The 16,923-nt window shown below is 41.4% G+C and overlaps 1 protein-coding gene across 2 annotated transcripts in view; it reads right to left on the bottom strand.

Moving 5' to 3' along the window:
• THSD7B (thrombospondin type 1 domain containing 7B) overlaps nt 1-9,300 on the bottom strand; it is a 907,474-nt gene extending 898,174 nt beyond the window's left edge. For both annotated transcript variants that reach the window (XM_065525431.1, XM_074008583.1), the window contains exon 1: nt 9,158-9,300. The gene's annotated coding sequence lies outside the window, so the exon portion shown is untranslated. The remainder of the gene's footprint in view (nt 1-9,157) is intronic.
• Nucleotides 9,301-16,923: the final 7,623 nt, after the last annotated feature.

Below are 16,923 nucleotides of genomic sequence, written 5' to 3'. Positions count from 1 at the left end.
TCCACAAGGTAGTTCTTCTTTATGAAGTTTAGAATTTTTCTAACAGATGTCTTGTTCTTCATATTCTTTTAAAAAGTAACTAAAGTCAGATTTAAGCTACCTGTGAAATATGCATCCCCCCACCAAAAGAGACTTGGAATTATTAAAATGTTTCACATTGTCATGTACAGCTGAATAGAGGCTGCACTCACAAAGGAAACACAGGACTTTTTTTATATGTTGCACACAATGAAAGGCATGTCACATTCTGTTTTTTCAATTGAAGCAAGTCACAGCCCAGAGGGTCTGTTACTGTCAGAAATTCAACTTGAGAAAAGCCCTTCAGATCACTGAGAAGAATGCTACCTGCCAGGAAATGAATCAAATCTACCAAAAAATTACTACCATTTGATCAGAAATACCACTTTGGTGGGCTGCATGTCATCTCCAACTGCAGTCATTATAATAAAGATACAGTAAAAGAGGGCTGAGAAATGTGCATTAAATGTAAATCAGAAAAACCTGTTACTTAAAATCTTAGTTAAAGGTTATTTTTAGGCTATGCCCATTTCATATGGATTAGGCTACACACACACACTAGCAAACTACTCAAAATAAAAAAAAAGAAACTGGGATTATTAGGCTGGAAACAAGAAGGGTGAGGTGATTTCATAATATGTATGAAGAAAAGTGGAAGCAAGCTAGACATGCCGCGTCTTCCAAAATGAAAGGTATGTGGGATTCAGTTTTTAGTAGATGAGAGTAGTGAGATAGAGAGAAGTCTTCCTATCTGATGGGTTTTGAATTTGTACTCTTGAAAGCAGTCATGGAAGTGGTTTTTTTTTTTTTCTCTTTTTTAAATAGATTATCCATGCTGGTATCTAAAGAAAACATTAATAAACGAATGGTCTCTCACACACAAAGGCTACACAGTAGACTACTATGACTACTATGTTAATTTAATTTACACCTGTGAATTAAAATATAGCTGTCAAACTACTATGACTACAAAGACTACCACGTAGTCTTTGTGTGCACAGTTAAAAGGAAACCCTGTACTATGTAGTCTGGTGTCTACCGTGAAAAGGAAACCCTCTTCTGTCAATAGGCAGGTGGTAGGGTAGAACTGTTAATAGTACAGATTCTAGGCATGTTCAACATGGTGGCCACCAGCCACATGTGGCTATTGAGCACTTGAAACATGGCTGGTCTGAACTCAAATCGATGTGCTTGTAAGTGTAAAATACAGGCTGAGTTTTAAAGATGTAATACAGCAAAGATCGAAAGCATCACATTAATAACTTTCATAATCAATACATACTGAAATGACAATACTTTAGATATATTGGGTTAATCAGACATATTATTAAAATTAACTTCAATGTTTTCTTCTTTAATGTGGCTACTAAAAAATATAAGATTGCATACATGAATTGCATTTGTGGTTCATGTTCAATTTCTAAGGACCTGTACTGCTCTAGAAGGAGACTGCCTGTGTGCAACTCCCGACTTGACGCAAATCACTCACTATTTCTATATTTGTAAGATAAAAATAATAATAATACAATCAACTTCATAAGTTTTTTGAGAGGATTTCATAAGTTAATCCATGTAGAGTAGCGTCTGGCACACAGTATATGTTCAATAAATCTCAACTACTAATATTCAGTGTGCACATCCTCTTTGCAAAGCACCCTGACGTGTAGTTGCTCATACTCTGCTTGAATACTCCCAAAGACGGGTAACTCACATTTCCCTGAGACAGCCTATCACACTTCTAGACAGCCCTGAATGTGAAAAAGCTCATTCCTGGAATGAGTAAAAATCTCTTTACAACTTCGACTTTTCTGAGCTTCTTCCTATATGATTCTGCCAGAGGCAAAGAGAGAAACTGGTCAGATTCCAACAGTATATTTGTTTCGAAATAATTAGTATTGGAAATGAGTTTATTATACACTTTCATGAAAGTTCATGTCAAGAAAACTCATACTGAGCCATCAAAATACTTTCAAGAAACAGATCTTCAGAACTGTGACTTCTTACACATGCTCAACTAAAGAACAGGTCTCCTCTTCTCAGTAAGCTGTCCTCTTTGACCGAGAACAGTTTCCAGTTGGGATATACCTAGAGCAAAGAGGACAGACAAGGGCACTCACCTGACCAGATCACAGGAGTGACCCAGGCACCCACCAGCAACCACCCCTTACATCAAACAACTCATTTTCCCTTTTTTATATTCTTTATGCTAATTTCAAAAGCTAATGCTTTGCATAGTTGGCAGGACAGTTCTGTCCTAATGATAAGCCATTAATACAAAGGAATATGGTGTGGATTTCCTAAATATGTCTGTCTTTTCTGAATTTCCCAATGGTTCCTCAGGAAGCCAACACTTTTATAAGTGAATGTATCTAGTTCTTTACAATTTTAAGATGATATAATCTTCATGCACAAGGTCTGTGCAAAATCAAAATGCAGCCTTTTTCCGTATTTCCAAATGATGCTTCTACCCCCAAGCAGAAGTAATTCAGCAATATTCTTCCTGTCAGTCATCTCCATTGACTATAGAGGCCTTGGCAGTAGGTAAGTATGTGTGTTCTTGCATTTTGGATAAATTCCAGCAGCAGAAAAGACTGAACCCACTGAGTAAAACCTCAGGCTTAGGGTAGTCTGGTTTATCAGAAGCAGAATGGGCCTTGCAATCCAACAATCTAAATGCACATCTAGGCTCTGTGGTTTACCAGTTGCATTCACCTTAGACAAGGTGCTAGAGGTCCCTCGGATTCTCTTTCCTATTACAAAAAAAAAAATGGGACTAAATAACAGTACCTACTTTGCAACATTATTATGAGGATTAGACAAACAAATTCTAATGTATCTAGCTAGGTATGCAGCAATTCATAGGTAATTAATTAATAGTAATAATTACTAGTCATACTTGTTGCCTACATGGATATTGGTAAGCCTTACCTTACAGATCCTCAAATGGCTGTTATTACCCAGGTCCCTATTCTCCATCACATTCTCCTCTTCAAAATTTTCCAGAATTCTCAGTAGAGAGTGGTGCCCTTCTCCATTTAAATCCTTTACCATCAGAACTCCACACATAGATGCTAATAAGAAAATAGATTTAATCAAACATGAAAATTAGAATTTACCACCTGAGTTGTGCGGACCGAGAGAGGGCTTTGTGAATTGGCATCATCAGTGAAAGCTCAGTGGAAGTATAATTGGAAGTGAATTTTGACTAATAGATACAATTTGTATAACTGGGACTACAGGGACAGGGAAAGCAATATTTTCGGCCACTTTAAATAAGTGTGAGTTTGTGGGTGACTTTAAAGAGATAGGTCTCAAAGAAGAAGAAAGTGGATAATAGGAAATTAATGACAGGCAAGTGTTAAATTGATGTAGTATCTGGAATCCTATGTTTTCTGTTCAAGAAAGCAGCATAATTTAGGTTACGTTTTTCAGGGACCATCTAGCAGTGCTGGAGTTTAGTTTTAGCTAGAAGTGATCCAGAAGAAAGCACCAAAAAATTTTCCTCAAAGTCACTAACATCCCTTGCCTCTCTGTGACTGGCCAGAAGATATTACAGTTCATAGAATGGGTCAAGTCAGATGAAATGAAAGGCCTACTAACAATATTTAATCACGAAAATGAATGGAAGTCAATATGAAATAAATTGAGTTAATTCTGAAGACTAGAAACAGAGATTGAAAAAAATAATTACTTTTTCCCCAAAAGAAAAAAGCCTTGTTGAACTACTCCCACTTACATACATTTTAATTAAGTGGTCTGAGACAGCTGTGGGGTAGAAGAATTTACAGTTCTGGCAGATGACCTCGGTGAGAAATTTGGCTCTTCCTCTTAACAGGAAGAAAGGAACTTAATATTCTTATTTTATATTTCCTAAGAAAACAAATTAAATTGAAGGTAGAGTGGCTTTATATGAATTGATAACTCAGATGAAAGGGGTTTTGATATCTTTGGGCTCTTAGATCATATAAATATAACAATATTCAAGTGTTTTAACAGCTAGAAATGTTAGACACAGAGAAAATTAAAATGTAAATGTAAACAGATTGATAATCAACTACTTGATCACGCCAATGGTTGCAGCATTTATTCTTGTTACGAGTACAAATATCAAGGGATAATATTTAAAATATTTACCAATTGGTAGGTCTGGGACATAAGCCAATCAGAACACCTTTAGGAAATATCGCTGGAGTGTGTCCCAAGGCCCCCTTGCCATACCAGGTGGGTGACACCCAGTGGCTCTCTCAAGAAGTGATCTAAGGGGAGTGGTCTGTAGGACCAGGATGATAGTAGGAACTTTAGAGGGCTCAGAGCAATACTCATTGACCTACTGGTGCACAAGTCTTTCAATATTTTTACAAGTATTTCACTATTTTACAAGTAGTTCAATATTTTTGCCAGTAAGAATGTATCAATGTGCACTGTCTAACTTGCCCTGAATATGTCTAACGTAAGCACAAAAGGCAGAAATCAATAGAGGAGAGCCCAGAAGCAAACTCTGCAAGAAGAGATTACTGCAAGCCTTAGTCTTACTATAATTAAAATCTTTCATGTATGCATACTACATGGTATGCTTTTAAAAATAACCATCTGAAAGCACCCAAAATTAAAATATGCATTGCTACAAAGCTGCAGTCTAAGACTAAGGCAATCGTGCCTAACTGCCACGAAGTTCAGAGCTTTACTCAACATTGTGATTCTTCCAGAAGTAATGAGCTGTTCGCTAACATAACACTAGGACACAAATCAGCAGCCAGCCCTCATGCAGGCAAGTGGAACACGGCCATGAGTTTCTTCCAAGTCAAGGCATTGAAAAATCGTTTGTGCATTAGTTACTTAGGATTCTGTTTTTAGCTACGGCATATTTAATTACAAGAGGCTCATAATTAAAATATGCCTAGAGAGGCAAAATCAAAAGCGAGCGTCATGTCTCTTGCTGCAAAACACCTAAGTTCAACAATGATAGCCTTTTTTATTCATGCAGGAAACATTTTCACACTTTCACAGATCGTGTCTAGGTCAATGTCTAACCTTTTCTAGTATGTGAACCTCTTCTTTTTAACGTCAAAAAAATTCTACTGATTTCTACATCACAGCAAAGAGTTGTAGTTTTAGAATCCATAAATTGCAAAAATACCTAGTAACCAAAAATTAATATAAAATTAACGAAGCTTTTATACATACTGTGTTTTAGTCATCACAACAGTATATACACACTTAAAATAAAGTAGTTCTCTAGCTGCCAGATGATTTCATTGTTCAGCTTAGAAACCACGCTTAGATTCAACTCCCATTACCAAAAGTGTGAGTCCCTACCAGCAGTGAAATTATTCTACAGCATCTCTAGAGTTAGTTTCAAAGTTTTACCAAAACGTACAGAGTAACTGGGTTCTACTAATATTTTATTTTCCCTTTCAAATGAAATACTTGATGTGGTAGCAACAAAATGATCATACTAAGTCACCGGTGGACTATAACCTGGCAAAATAACTACGTCTCTCTATTTTGCATAACTAGCCCATACCAGGATTCATGGCTTAGAATGAAAGCATAATTGTAGGAATTCAGTGACTGGGATTCCTATTTCCTTCTGTCAAGAGATACTTACAAGATGACCAAAAACTACCTAATCTTCCTTGGCTTCATTTCAGAAATAGCCACTGTTAGCTATTAAGAATAACCACCCATGAACATCCTACTAAAAACATTAACAAAATAATCTCAGTAGATGGAGAAGTTTTAAAGGGTGGGAATAGAATGCTGATCATCTTGGAGCAAAGGTGTCTGTGATTTTAGATCTGTTAAACTACAGACCCCACTAAAATTCACAATAGTACATTTCTAGACTAGAAGTGGAGTTAAAAATCCCTCTACTTTCACAGGTTTAACGTGCTAATTATCACTTAGATATTAATCCTGTTAACAGCTCTAAATTAAGGACCTGTGTTATATTTAGGAAGCTACCTGGTATTACAGCGAATGCAGCAGCTTCTTTTATAGGTATATACTGGGAAATGTCTTCTTTTGAAAATATAAAGCACTTATGTGCAATCCGTATTCAAAAATCCAACAGCATATCTAAGTAACTCATGTCGTTTTTGATACTACAATATCCAATAGTTATTCAAAGACCCAGCCTTTATGCTTTGTCTGTAGAGCATCTCTGAAGCCTTAATAGTGCTATTCTTTTTTCCCATCAAGTAGTATAGTTGTCACTACTTAGAATTCTTTAATCTGTTTATCTTAATCGTGTATTTAATATATTGTATCATTTGTCATTTTCACAGTTAACTAAATAGGACCAGTCAAATATTCGTCATCATTCTATTCAAACTTTTGACATGATGTTTTTACTTTAATGCCTAATCTTTGTAAAGTGTGCAGAACAGCAGAATTGAAGTTTTGGCAAGACTTTTTTTCCTTAAAGGAATCATATGACTCCAGTTTCAATTTGTGAAGTATAATTAAAGTGAGTTGACATGCTTTAGAATTTTTCTTGTTTGGACATTCCCCCTCCTTTAACTTAGTGCCTATCTTTTTATTCTGCTTTTTCGGTCTATTGTTTAAGGATAAAATTCTTTTGACTGATATTAATAAAAGAGTTATTCCTTCAGAAATAGGATCTGTAGCAAGCAGACAAGGTCCATCACAGCCTTTCTGATGAAGTACAATTTAGTAGCATTTTCCTTTAATTCCTTCCCTACTTTCTCTCAAAAGGCACACTCAGTAGAGAACAGAAAGGTACCTCTCCTTACCAATTTGTTAATGTCAGTCTTCAAACAGTAGAGTCTGTGTTTACATTGTTTATATGATCGGTAATTATTTTCTACCTGTCTAACAGTGTTCCTGTTTCTTAGTCTTTCAACTCTCTAACAATCAACAACTTCGATGGAAAACAATGGGCCGGGAGATTAAGAAATATTGTAAGATCATTTTTCAAGTATTGATTTAAATATTAAGGTTGGCATAAAGTGAGCTCATCGTATTATGAACCCTCCAAACAGACAATCAAAGTCCACCAGCAATAGGCAGCCCTTTCCTGGAGCACATATGTCCAAGCCCTTATCACAGATTAATCTAGAATCTCAAAAACCCTGAATGGTTTGTAGGTGTTCCAGGCTGCTGGATCTGTCTGTGCTGATACATACAAGACTATTCCACCTTTTTAAAGTCAACAATGACACCCACAATTTTTTCATAAGTATCTGTGTATATTGTTACAGGGTCAGAAGAATTTTCTTCATAATTTTTTTTCACTTAAATTTGCATGAAAAAGAGTTTCTAACCCTCAGCTCTCAGCAGGTAGATGAAGAAAACACACACACACAAATACATACATACATACACACACACACACACACACACACACCAGTGACAGAAAATAAAACAATTCCAGGGAATCGACCAGATTAGATCAACTACCCTCAGAAAACAGAGAACTGGCCACATTACGTTTCAAAAGAAGGCTCCTATTATTAATGGCACTAAGGTTTAAAAACAGCAGTGTATCAAAGTGAAGCCTCAAGACAGAAACTTTATAAATAGCTTTTAACCCACAAAGACAGAAGCTTTCACTCACCACTGAGTAAGACTTCTTGATTTGGTTAGTAACACCCTAAGTGGCTTTCAGGAAGCCTTCACCAACTGCTGAGCAGAGTCAAGAGCACAAAAAGGCTTCCCTGGAGATTATCTCCTCTTAGTTACTCGACAAACTCAGATTGCCCTGACACTGCCAGACAAATAACTGTATCCCTTTGACATCCAAAGATTACCTGTCAAAAGGAAACTTCAAACACACACGTCCACACGCACGCGCATATATATATTTACACACACACACACACACCCCACTACCACCACCACAGTCTGGCTGGCATGAGCCCTACCTGCATGGGTTACCATTTCCACGATAACAGAGCACTCACAGGTGTACCGCTGAGAAACACCAGGCAGACTGTCATTTAAAGAGCACCAAGGAGTCTGACGGTGGGAAACTGCCGGCTTCCAGCAGACCACCCTGGCAATGAACAGAGCACCAAGGAACCCTGGTATCTTCCGTAGAATATGCCACGGTCCCATAATCTTAGTCGAACTTCATCTTGACTATACAGTATTGAAAATATCACAATACCTCTTAAGGGAAGCTCAGAGCTCAGACATTCCAAAAGAAAAAAGTACCACCTTAGCCAACGAAAGTTTTTTTGTCTTTAAAAAGAGAGTGAGAGAGCTTAACGCCCCCTCCTCAACATTCCCTCGTCCCCAGTCAAGCTTTCCAACTTCAAATTCAAAATACGCGGTCAACAAAGAGCAGGGTTCATTTGCATATGCAAATAACTTTAATACTGAGGGATGTGTAAGAGAGTAAATGGGACAGGTGCAGATGGGCGATGCAGTAGAAAATATGCGTGTCCTCCTCCCTGCCCCTCACTCTCACGCCCCCTTCCCAGTTTCCTCTCCACAAACTGCAGGATATCACGTCCGACCCCAGCTTGCCCCTAGCCCCCGCAGGGACAGAGGAAATGTAAACTGTTGCTGCAGCCTCCTGACACTCCACTGATAAATCAGAGGAAGCTGCAAAACTTCTTGGCTTGCTCAGCTATCCTCCACTGGCACTGAACGCCCACGCGCAGATTTCGCAGTCAGCGCTACGGGAAAGGGAACCCTCAGTCAACCTGTTTGCAAAGCCTGCAGGGCAACTCCCGGCCCTTCGATCTTGGGCCCCGAGGCTCTCTGCGCAGGATGGGAGACCACCGGTTTCCCTCACCAGTATCCCCCAAAGCAAGCTGGAGGTGAATGGAACAGAGCTCCTCCTGCCCCGGTCCCACGGCTCCGTCCCGTTGCATGAGGTCGGTGCTCAGGTCGCCGCGTGGGGCGTCCCCGCCCGCCTAGAGGGTCTCCGCACACTGCGCCCCGGGCAGCCCATGCTTCCCGCAGCCCCAAGCCAGAGGCGTCCGAGAAGATCCTCTTCCAAGTTCCCGCGTCTGGCTGGGAGAAGGGGCGACGAAGGCTGCCCAGCGAGGAAAGAGCAAAGTATGCGCCGGCGGCGCGCCCCCATCCCCGGCGCCGCCAACCCGCGCCCCAGCCGGCCGGCCAGGGGGCCCGGAATACCCGGCTCGGGGCTCCGCGCGCTCGCACTCACCCGTCTCGCCAGAGCCGCCGCCGTAGCCTCTGGGAGCCGCCGAGCCCCAAGCTTCCCGAGCGCAAGAAAGATGGTGGTGTGTTTCGGGAGACCACCCATTCCAGCGTCTGGCAACCCGGCGGCGACTCTGGCTCCTCAGCACTGGAGGAGGAGGAGGAGGAAGAAAAGGAGGAGGAGGAGGAGGAGGAGGAGGAGGAGGAAGGAACGGCGCAGTCGGACGCCATCTGCTGTACACCTCTGCACAGCCATTGGCTGCCTGGTGCGTCCGGGAGCCGCGGGGCGCGGGGCCGCGGGGAGCCACCTTGCGCCTCGCCTCCCCTGGCAGCTGCTCCCCTCCGGCCCCTCCTTCTCCCCCTCTCCTCCGCCTCCTCCCGCCTCTGCCGCGCACCCGCACGACCCTCGGCTCAGCCGGCTCCCCAGGGCTAGCGGCCGCGGGCGCGCTGGCCTCGACCTCAGCTCCTCTGCTTCCCGCAACTATTTGCCGCAACTTTAGCTTCGGGGTGCCGGTGTGGGCTGGGTAAGGGGACTCCCCAGCTGAGCTGAGCCGGAGTACCCAAGCCACTGAGCCCAGGAGAGGGTCGAGCGCTTTGCAGCCTCGGAGATCCATGAAGTGATGGGGGAAAAGAGCAAGAGAGAGTGGGGGTGCCCTAGGCCCCTGTTGATAACGCGCCCCAACACGCACACATGCGCGACACTCAGACACACCGTAAAACACACAGACCGAGCCATCCCGCACGGTCCGGATGGTCTGGCGTTCCTTTGCAGTCCCCGGGCACGAGAGGGCTTCGGTGTTACTAGGAGAAAAGACAAAGAAAATCCTAGCTGGGGAGTACCCCTGGCAGCATACGTGGGGGAGAGAGAAAGGGAAACAGTTTGGTGACTCCGGGAAACGCCAGGAGCTGGGTGCATACCTGCCTGGACATCCCCCTGTTGCGGGGCTCCCAGCGGGTGTCAGCCCACGCCTACCAGAGCCTGGGAAAACCCCTAGCTCTGGGGCCTCTGTTTAAAGGGTTTGCAGTCCTGGGGCGCGGGGACCGGAGTTGCGGGAAGGAGCGCCTTAGGTTCCTGGGTAGCTGATGCCAGAGGCAGCGAAGGAGGTGGAGAGTCCGAGTCAGCCCAGGTGAGACAGGAGTGCAGACAGCGGAGAGCACGTGGGCAGGCGAGGAGCAGAGTCACAGCTTAGAAAGTCGTTTGCTTACTCTCTGACACTTGTTCCAAACCCTTCTGGGTTTTGACACCTTTGATCTAGGGAACTTCTTAAGCTTGCTCAGAGAGATGAAGTTGCTTCAAAAGGGAGAAGGGGCGGGGGAAAGCATGAGGACTACCTATTGCCAATTACAGGATATTTTGCCCGTCAAATCTCTTTAAATGTGTGAGCCCAGCGACAGCAGGGATTTTATCTTTTCTATTTTATCCAATGCCTGGCACACCATGGGTGCTTAAAAAGAAGCAAAATAATGATGATAACATTAAAGCTTGATGTCATAGAGCAAATTAGATTCAAGAGATAAATAGAGCAGCTAGGATCTGTCACCAAAAAAAAAGGAAATCAAAAGAATATAAGTGCCACTGTAAAGAAAGATGTGAATATGTTGGTAAGGGGCTTCAACTCAGCTTGCTGTGAGATGATGGGTTCTGAAAGTAGGGAAGCCTCACTTAATATTTTGAACAGCAATCGCTATTCTCCCAGTAAGCACTACAGTCACATTGTGGGTTATGCTTTTTTTTTTTTTTTCTGACATCACTGTCTTAAAAATAAATCAGCTGCCATCCAGATCCCAGAATATTTTCTTAAATCCAAGACCATGATTTATTACCCTCAAGAGATAAAAGGCCAATCCTGTGAGCCAGGAGAGAGAGAAACTGGTCCATTATGTTTTATTGTAATCTCAATATATACAGATCAATAGCCAATGAGTCTCATTTAAGTAACTTCAGGAACAACAGCCAAAGAAAAACATTTCTGTTTTCTTGAACTATTACACCCAGGCTTCCCAGGTTTCAGTTTTCCCAGAATCAATGCTGCATTTTCAGGCCACACCCCCTGCACACACATCCATATGGGAGAAAGACTTGTGTTTGCAATCTGTCTGGGAAAAAAGATATCAAGGATGACTTCTGAGTATGTCATGTATGGACATCTTAGTAGTTATTTATGCCCCTCCCTCACCAGAGACAATGATATGTGTATTTTCCTTTAGGTTGGCAATTTGCTTTCAGCATGCATTCTGATTTAATATGCCAGCCCATTCTCATTAACCCTTTGCTCTACGTCAGCAATCACTTACGATACCCAAGAATACTTTGATTCTTAAGACACAACTTTTCTCCTCTGAGGCATTGTTTGTGTTTGGTCTCCTGGTTTTATAATCTAGGATATGAGATCATAGTTATATGGTCATTCTGTTGGGCTTCTTAAAATAAAAAAGGAGAATGACATCTAAATTATTTTTGAAAAATAAAGAACCATGAATGTTAAACATTGTTACATTTGATTCTTTTAGAGAACAATCACTTTTCATTAAGGCACTGCCGACAACATATATTTCAATATAGTCAAAGAGTATAAGACGTCTGAACTTTATCTAACTGTGTGATTACATACAAATTTTGTAGAAGGAGAATGCAAGCACAAGACTCTTTTTCTTTCCATTTCTAGCTCAAATTCCCAATTTATATTTTAAATGCATATTTTACTCATAATATGAGTTACTTGCCAACATAGTCAGCTTTGGTTCTTAATAAAAATACTACTCTCAAAATCTAGATTAGGTTAGAAACATTAAAAGGATAACCCAGGCAGGGAAAGGGATGTCAGTAATGAAGACTGTAAGAGTGGGAACAGAAATTTTTAAACATAAGTGAACAAAGAAAGGATTTGGAATAAGGTAGGCTTAATTAAAAAAAAACAAAAGGTGGCATCATTATCCGTAAGAAACAGTTGAATGTGCCAGGGTTAGAAAATAAGCTTGAGATTAGAAATTCCCATAACCCTGCACACACAGATGCAAAAGACCCCAGTCACCACCAGGCTTCCAATGAGAATGAACAAAACAAAAGTACAATGGCGGAAGAGAGGGGGTGGGAGGAGAAAGCCTGTTGAGATTAGGTCTCCATTGGGAACCAAAGAGGAATCATGGAGAAAAGTAACCCTGTGCTAGCCAAGTACAGGCAGAGTGTAATTTACATTTTTGTAGTTGTCGTGTGTGTTTGCCACTGCTTTTTCTGAACATGATGTTCTCCATATAGTCTAACAAGCTTGGATGGGAAAGTGCTATGGAAATGAAATAAACAAGCAGTGGCATTAAACAAGGAAGAGCTAAAGAAGGCACATAGATAAAGAAGCCCAATCTAAAACACAAGTGATAAATGCGAACATGAGCCAGTATCTTGGACTTGCCCCCCAGGGAGTTGCTGCCCAGGTCTACAATGGCCCATCCACTGAAGTAGTGAATTGAGTCAAATATTCAGTCACTCTGGGGAACAAAATAGGAGGAAAGGGGGAAGAGAAAAAGAACCATGATTGTCTCATTTACACAATTCATTCAGGCCAGTTCCACGTTGGATGAGATTCTGTGGCAAATCTGAACATTTTTTCTGCCAAAAAAGAGCATTTAATCCTGGCATATAAATGTAAGTTTTGAGCTTGGTCCAGTAATTTGATTTTGATGTGTCAACATCTTAAAATACAAGGTAAAGATAATGTCTTCAAAAGTAGTGTAGTGGAACTCCACTGGCTTCTGGCCCAGTTCAGTCCCTCTGAGGCACCAATGCTTTCCCAGCAGATGCTCAACACTCACAAACTAAGTCCTGAACCATCACCCCCGGTCATTCACTCAGCAACATATTTAGTTAGTGTCTACTGTGTGCCTGGCACTGCACTAGGTTTTGGTTATTCAGTGATACAGAGTTCCTGCCCTCATGGCATTCATAGTCTAATGCAGTGACAATAAACAGGTATGCAAATGATCCTAAATATATAATATGACAGAAAAAGAAAAGAGCACTGCAATAAAAAAGGAATGCAGTTAGTGGGGGTAGAAAGGAAGGTCAGAACCATGCAAGAGCTCTCAGAGGAAATGATACTTAGGCTGAGACCCAATCGTGAAAGAGGTAACATTTATGAAGATTTTTCTAGATATCAGGCATCAGGCTAAATCTTTTATTTTTTTATATATATATCAAATTTAATCCTCATAACTACCCCAAGATATGGATACTATATTCAACTCCATTTTACAGTGGAGATGTAGAGAGTTTAAGCAACTTATTCAAAGTCACACAGCTGATAAGAAGAAAAGCTAGGATTTGGCCAGGCAGTCTGGCACTAGTGTGTGCATTTTTAATCACCGAGATACACTGCATCTCATGTAAGTAGGCAGCAGCCAAGAAAGGGGAAGAAGAAGGATACATGGCCAAAGAGCCTGTGGCTGGAAGAGGCTGGCACATGAAGAACCCATCGGGGGCCAAGCTAGCCAGAGAGGAGTGAGCCTGGAAAAACTGCAGTGCGGTGGGATAGGAAGGGCAGGCAGGGGCAGAGGAGCAGGTGCTTGTGACCAATGGGTGGTTTTATCTCTTTGAACAATATGATCTAATTTAGACTTTAAAAAGATCACCTTGATGCTGTGCAGAAACCAAGAAAATGGCAAGAGTGTAACAGGGATTCCAGTGTCCAGGCAAGAGATGGCAGTGGCTTAATGGAAAGAGAGAGAACCAGATGGTTTGATTAATATTTGGAAGGATCTTGGCTCTGTATTCTTGTCATATAGCAGTATTGTGGAGACGCCGGATAGTGATCAGCCCATTCCAGTCAGTTCTGGGACCCTTGCTTCTGATCTCTGCCCTAGAAGTCCCTACTACCCACCCCAATGCCCAGCATTATCTGGGTTCAGTGTTTTGGTGCTCATCCTCTAATAATATTTACTGACCAAGAGATCTATAGTACAATGATCCCTTCTTCCCCATTGCTCTCTAACATTACCAAACTAGAGCAAAGAAAGGAGAGGCAGTCATTCAATCCACACTAAAGAAGCCGGCAACCTCCATATATCTAAGACACAACACTGACTAATGTGGAAATAATAAAACCCCTGGAGTGACAACTTGGATCACATTCATAATGACTTGGTTTGTAAAGACCAGGTATTATGTAGATTGAAGCTTGTTATTATCCAAAGATTTGGCAACCTTAATCCTCTTCTGCTGGGCAGAAAGCCACACGATACTCATAAGCCTAACTTTGATGAGATGGGCAAGAGGGCCCGTGTCTTCTATTTCTCTGTCTTCTAAGGACACCAACCTGTCTGATGGACAGTAGGTCCCTTTATAGGATAGGAAGAATAGATAATATTGGAAAATGACTGTTGTCAACAGATTGCAAGCTACAGTGCTCATGAGTGAGGTATAAGGGGTGAAACAGATAAAAGAGCATCATTTTTTCATGTCTTAGTCATTTAAACTTTAGGACCTAAATATCTATAGGGAAAACCCCCAATACTGCTGATGTTTAAAAGAAAGCATATAAAAGAAATCCCGTAACTAAAGCTTTCTAGTATATTCTTCTTAGATTCTGAATTATGCCATTTTCATTGCTGCTACCTCACTGACTCTCCACGTCTCTAAATTATGCATCATCTTCCTGATATACTCTGTCATATCACTTTGATTCCCAGGAACCCACTATTATCTTCATCTTGTCACTTTATGTGAGTCCCTTTAAAAACATCAGCTCCACAGAAAAGCTTTCCCTTACCTTCCCCTACAGAAAATATCCTCCTCCATCTCTCTGTGTCTCTTATCTGGTCTTCATTTCCTTTGCAGCCTTTATCACAATCTGAAATTTTGCTACATAGTTTTTCAATGATTATTATCTATCCTCTTATTAAGAATGTAAGCTCCATGAGGTCATGGACTACACACACACACATATCATACTTGCAACAGTGCCTGGCAAATGGCAGGGCCTCACTAAATGTTGAATGAATGACATAAGTGAGCACCTCACTGACTTTTGGGATCCTTCCTAATCTGGCCCCACCTTACCTTCCCACCCATTCTGATTCAGGTCCTCTCCATCTCTCCCTCCTCAGTCTTGCAAATCTTACCTTCCCTCAAAGTCCCACTTCTTCTATGAAATTTTCCTGGATCTTATTTCATTCTACATTTATCTATGTCTTCCCATTATCATACTCCTGTAATGCTCGTTGTCTCTGCCATTCAGTTTTTCAATTAACTGTGTACTATTTCCTACTGCTCTCTAATGGGTTCATAGTCATTAGCTAGTCCTTTCAATTGCATTGCTAGTTCCTTGAGGATAGAGGCTTAGATAGATATTCTCTTTTTTTTCCAATGGCACAACTTTTGGTACACAGCAGGCACTCAGTTAAATACTTGTTGATGGACTATGATGTGTGAGGAATCTGAACCAGAGGGTTAGACTTTTCTTAGTCACGTGATGTTAATAGAATTATTATCACCTTATGTTTCTAACAACCAGAACCCTTATCACCTTATATTTGTGGGAGGTGCTCTTGCAGGTGCCAAGGAAGACTGTTTATTCATTGAACAAACACTGACTGAGAATTCACTTTGTGGCAGCCCCACTGTAAGCACTGGAGAGTGTCTTGGAGGAGATATTATCTGAGGAAACAGACACTTAAATTGCCATATACCAGCCCTTAGAGGCATCCAGCAGATGCAGTGGAAACCCTGAGGAGGAGCATCTAACCTAGTCTGGGGTGAGGTCAGAAAAGCTTGATGTGTTGAATACATATGCCTCTGCCCAATTGTGAACCAGCTTAAAAAAATCCTCAGTTTTCGTGACCTGCTGGCTTGAAATAGTTTCTTTATCAGTGTGACATTTTTAGTGTCCAGTCATGGACTTTAGCTCCAGTCATGACTTAATTCTACGAAATCACAGCACAGGCTCTCTCTCACATCCGTGTGTCTAAGGAAAACTCAATTGCCATTGCAGTGTCTATGCATGCTGCAAAATCCCTTTTGCATCAATACTCAGCACTTCAACACCAACAATCCTGTTCTTAGGACTCTTCTCTTAACTTTCTAAGTTTCACACAACACTTGCTTTCCTCTTCTGTTCAACTCCTGCATGCTGGAGCATATTAGGGCTCTAGACTGGTCTCCCCTTTTCTCTCCATCTAGACTTTCTCCTTAAATGAATATGTCCATTCCCATCATTTTAGAAAGTATCCTTTTACTGGTAATGCCTTAATCCATTTCTCTGGCTGTAGTAGTCAGTACAGGCTTAGTTGTGCTACAGTAAAAAAAAAAAAAAAAAAAAAAACAAAAATAAAGTAATAATAATAATTCGCCTCCAAACCTCACTGGCTTAATGCAGATTTATGTGTGTCTCATCCTGTATGACTAATGCAGATTATTAGAGGAAAGGGTGACTCTGCTTCACATAACCCACTCAGGGACCGAGGTTGAAAAGGGCTCTGCCATCTGGGACATTGCTGTTCTCTGTGGCAGCAGCAGGAGGGATCACTGCAAAACTCAAATTCCCTCTTCTATGTTTCAGCCCAAGGTGACATAGCCCATTGTCCAGAACCAGTCATGTGACCCTACCAAAATGCAGAGAGGATCAAAAACTATAGGAAAGCACAGGAATATGCAGTGCGCAGTACCTGTCTCTTCCACACTAGCATTGTGCATTCCTCCATGCTCCAATTCCATATCCAAGTGCTTCCTTGACATCTTTTTTGACATCACACATGTACTTCAAATTGAACATTGATTCTGTTCAC

Source organism: Macaca fascicularis, chromosome 12 (assembly GCF_037993035.2).
Source record: "Macaca fascicularis isolate 582-1 chromosome 12, T2T-MFA8v1.1".
In the NCBI taxonomy this organism is placed as follows: domain Eukaryota; kingdom Metazoa; phylum Chordata; class Mammalia; order Primates; family Cercopithecidae; genus Macaca; species Macaca fascicularis.
Note: the sequence above shows the minus strand (reverse complement) of the source record. Positions and strands in the feature narration are given on the sequence as shown.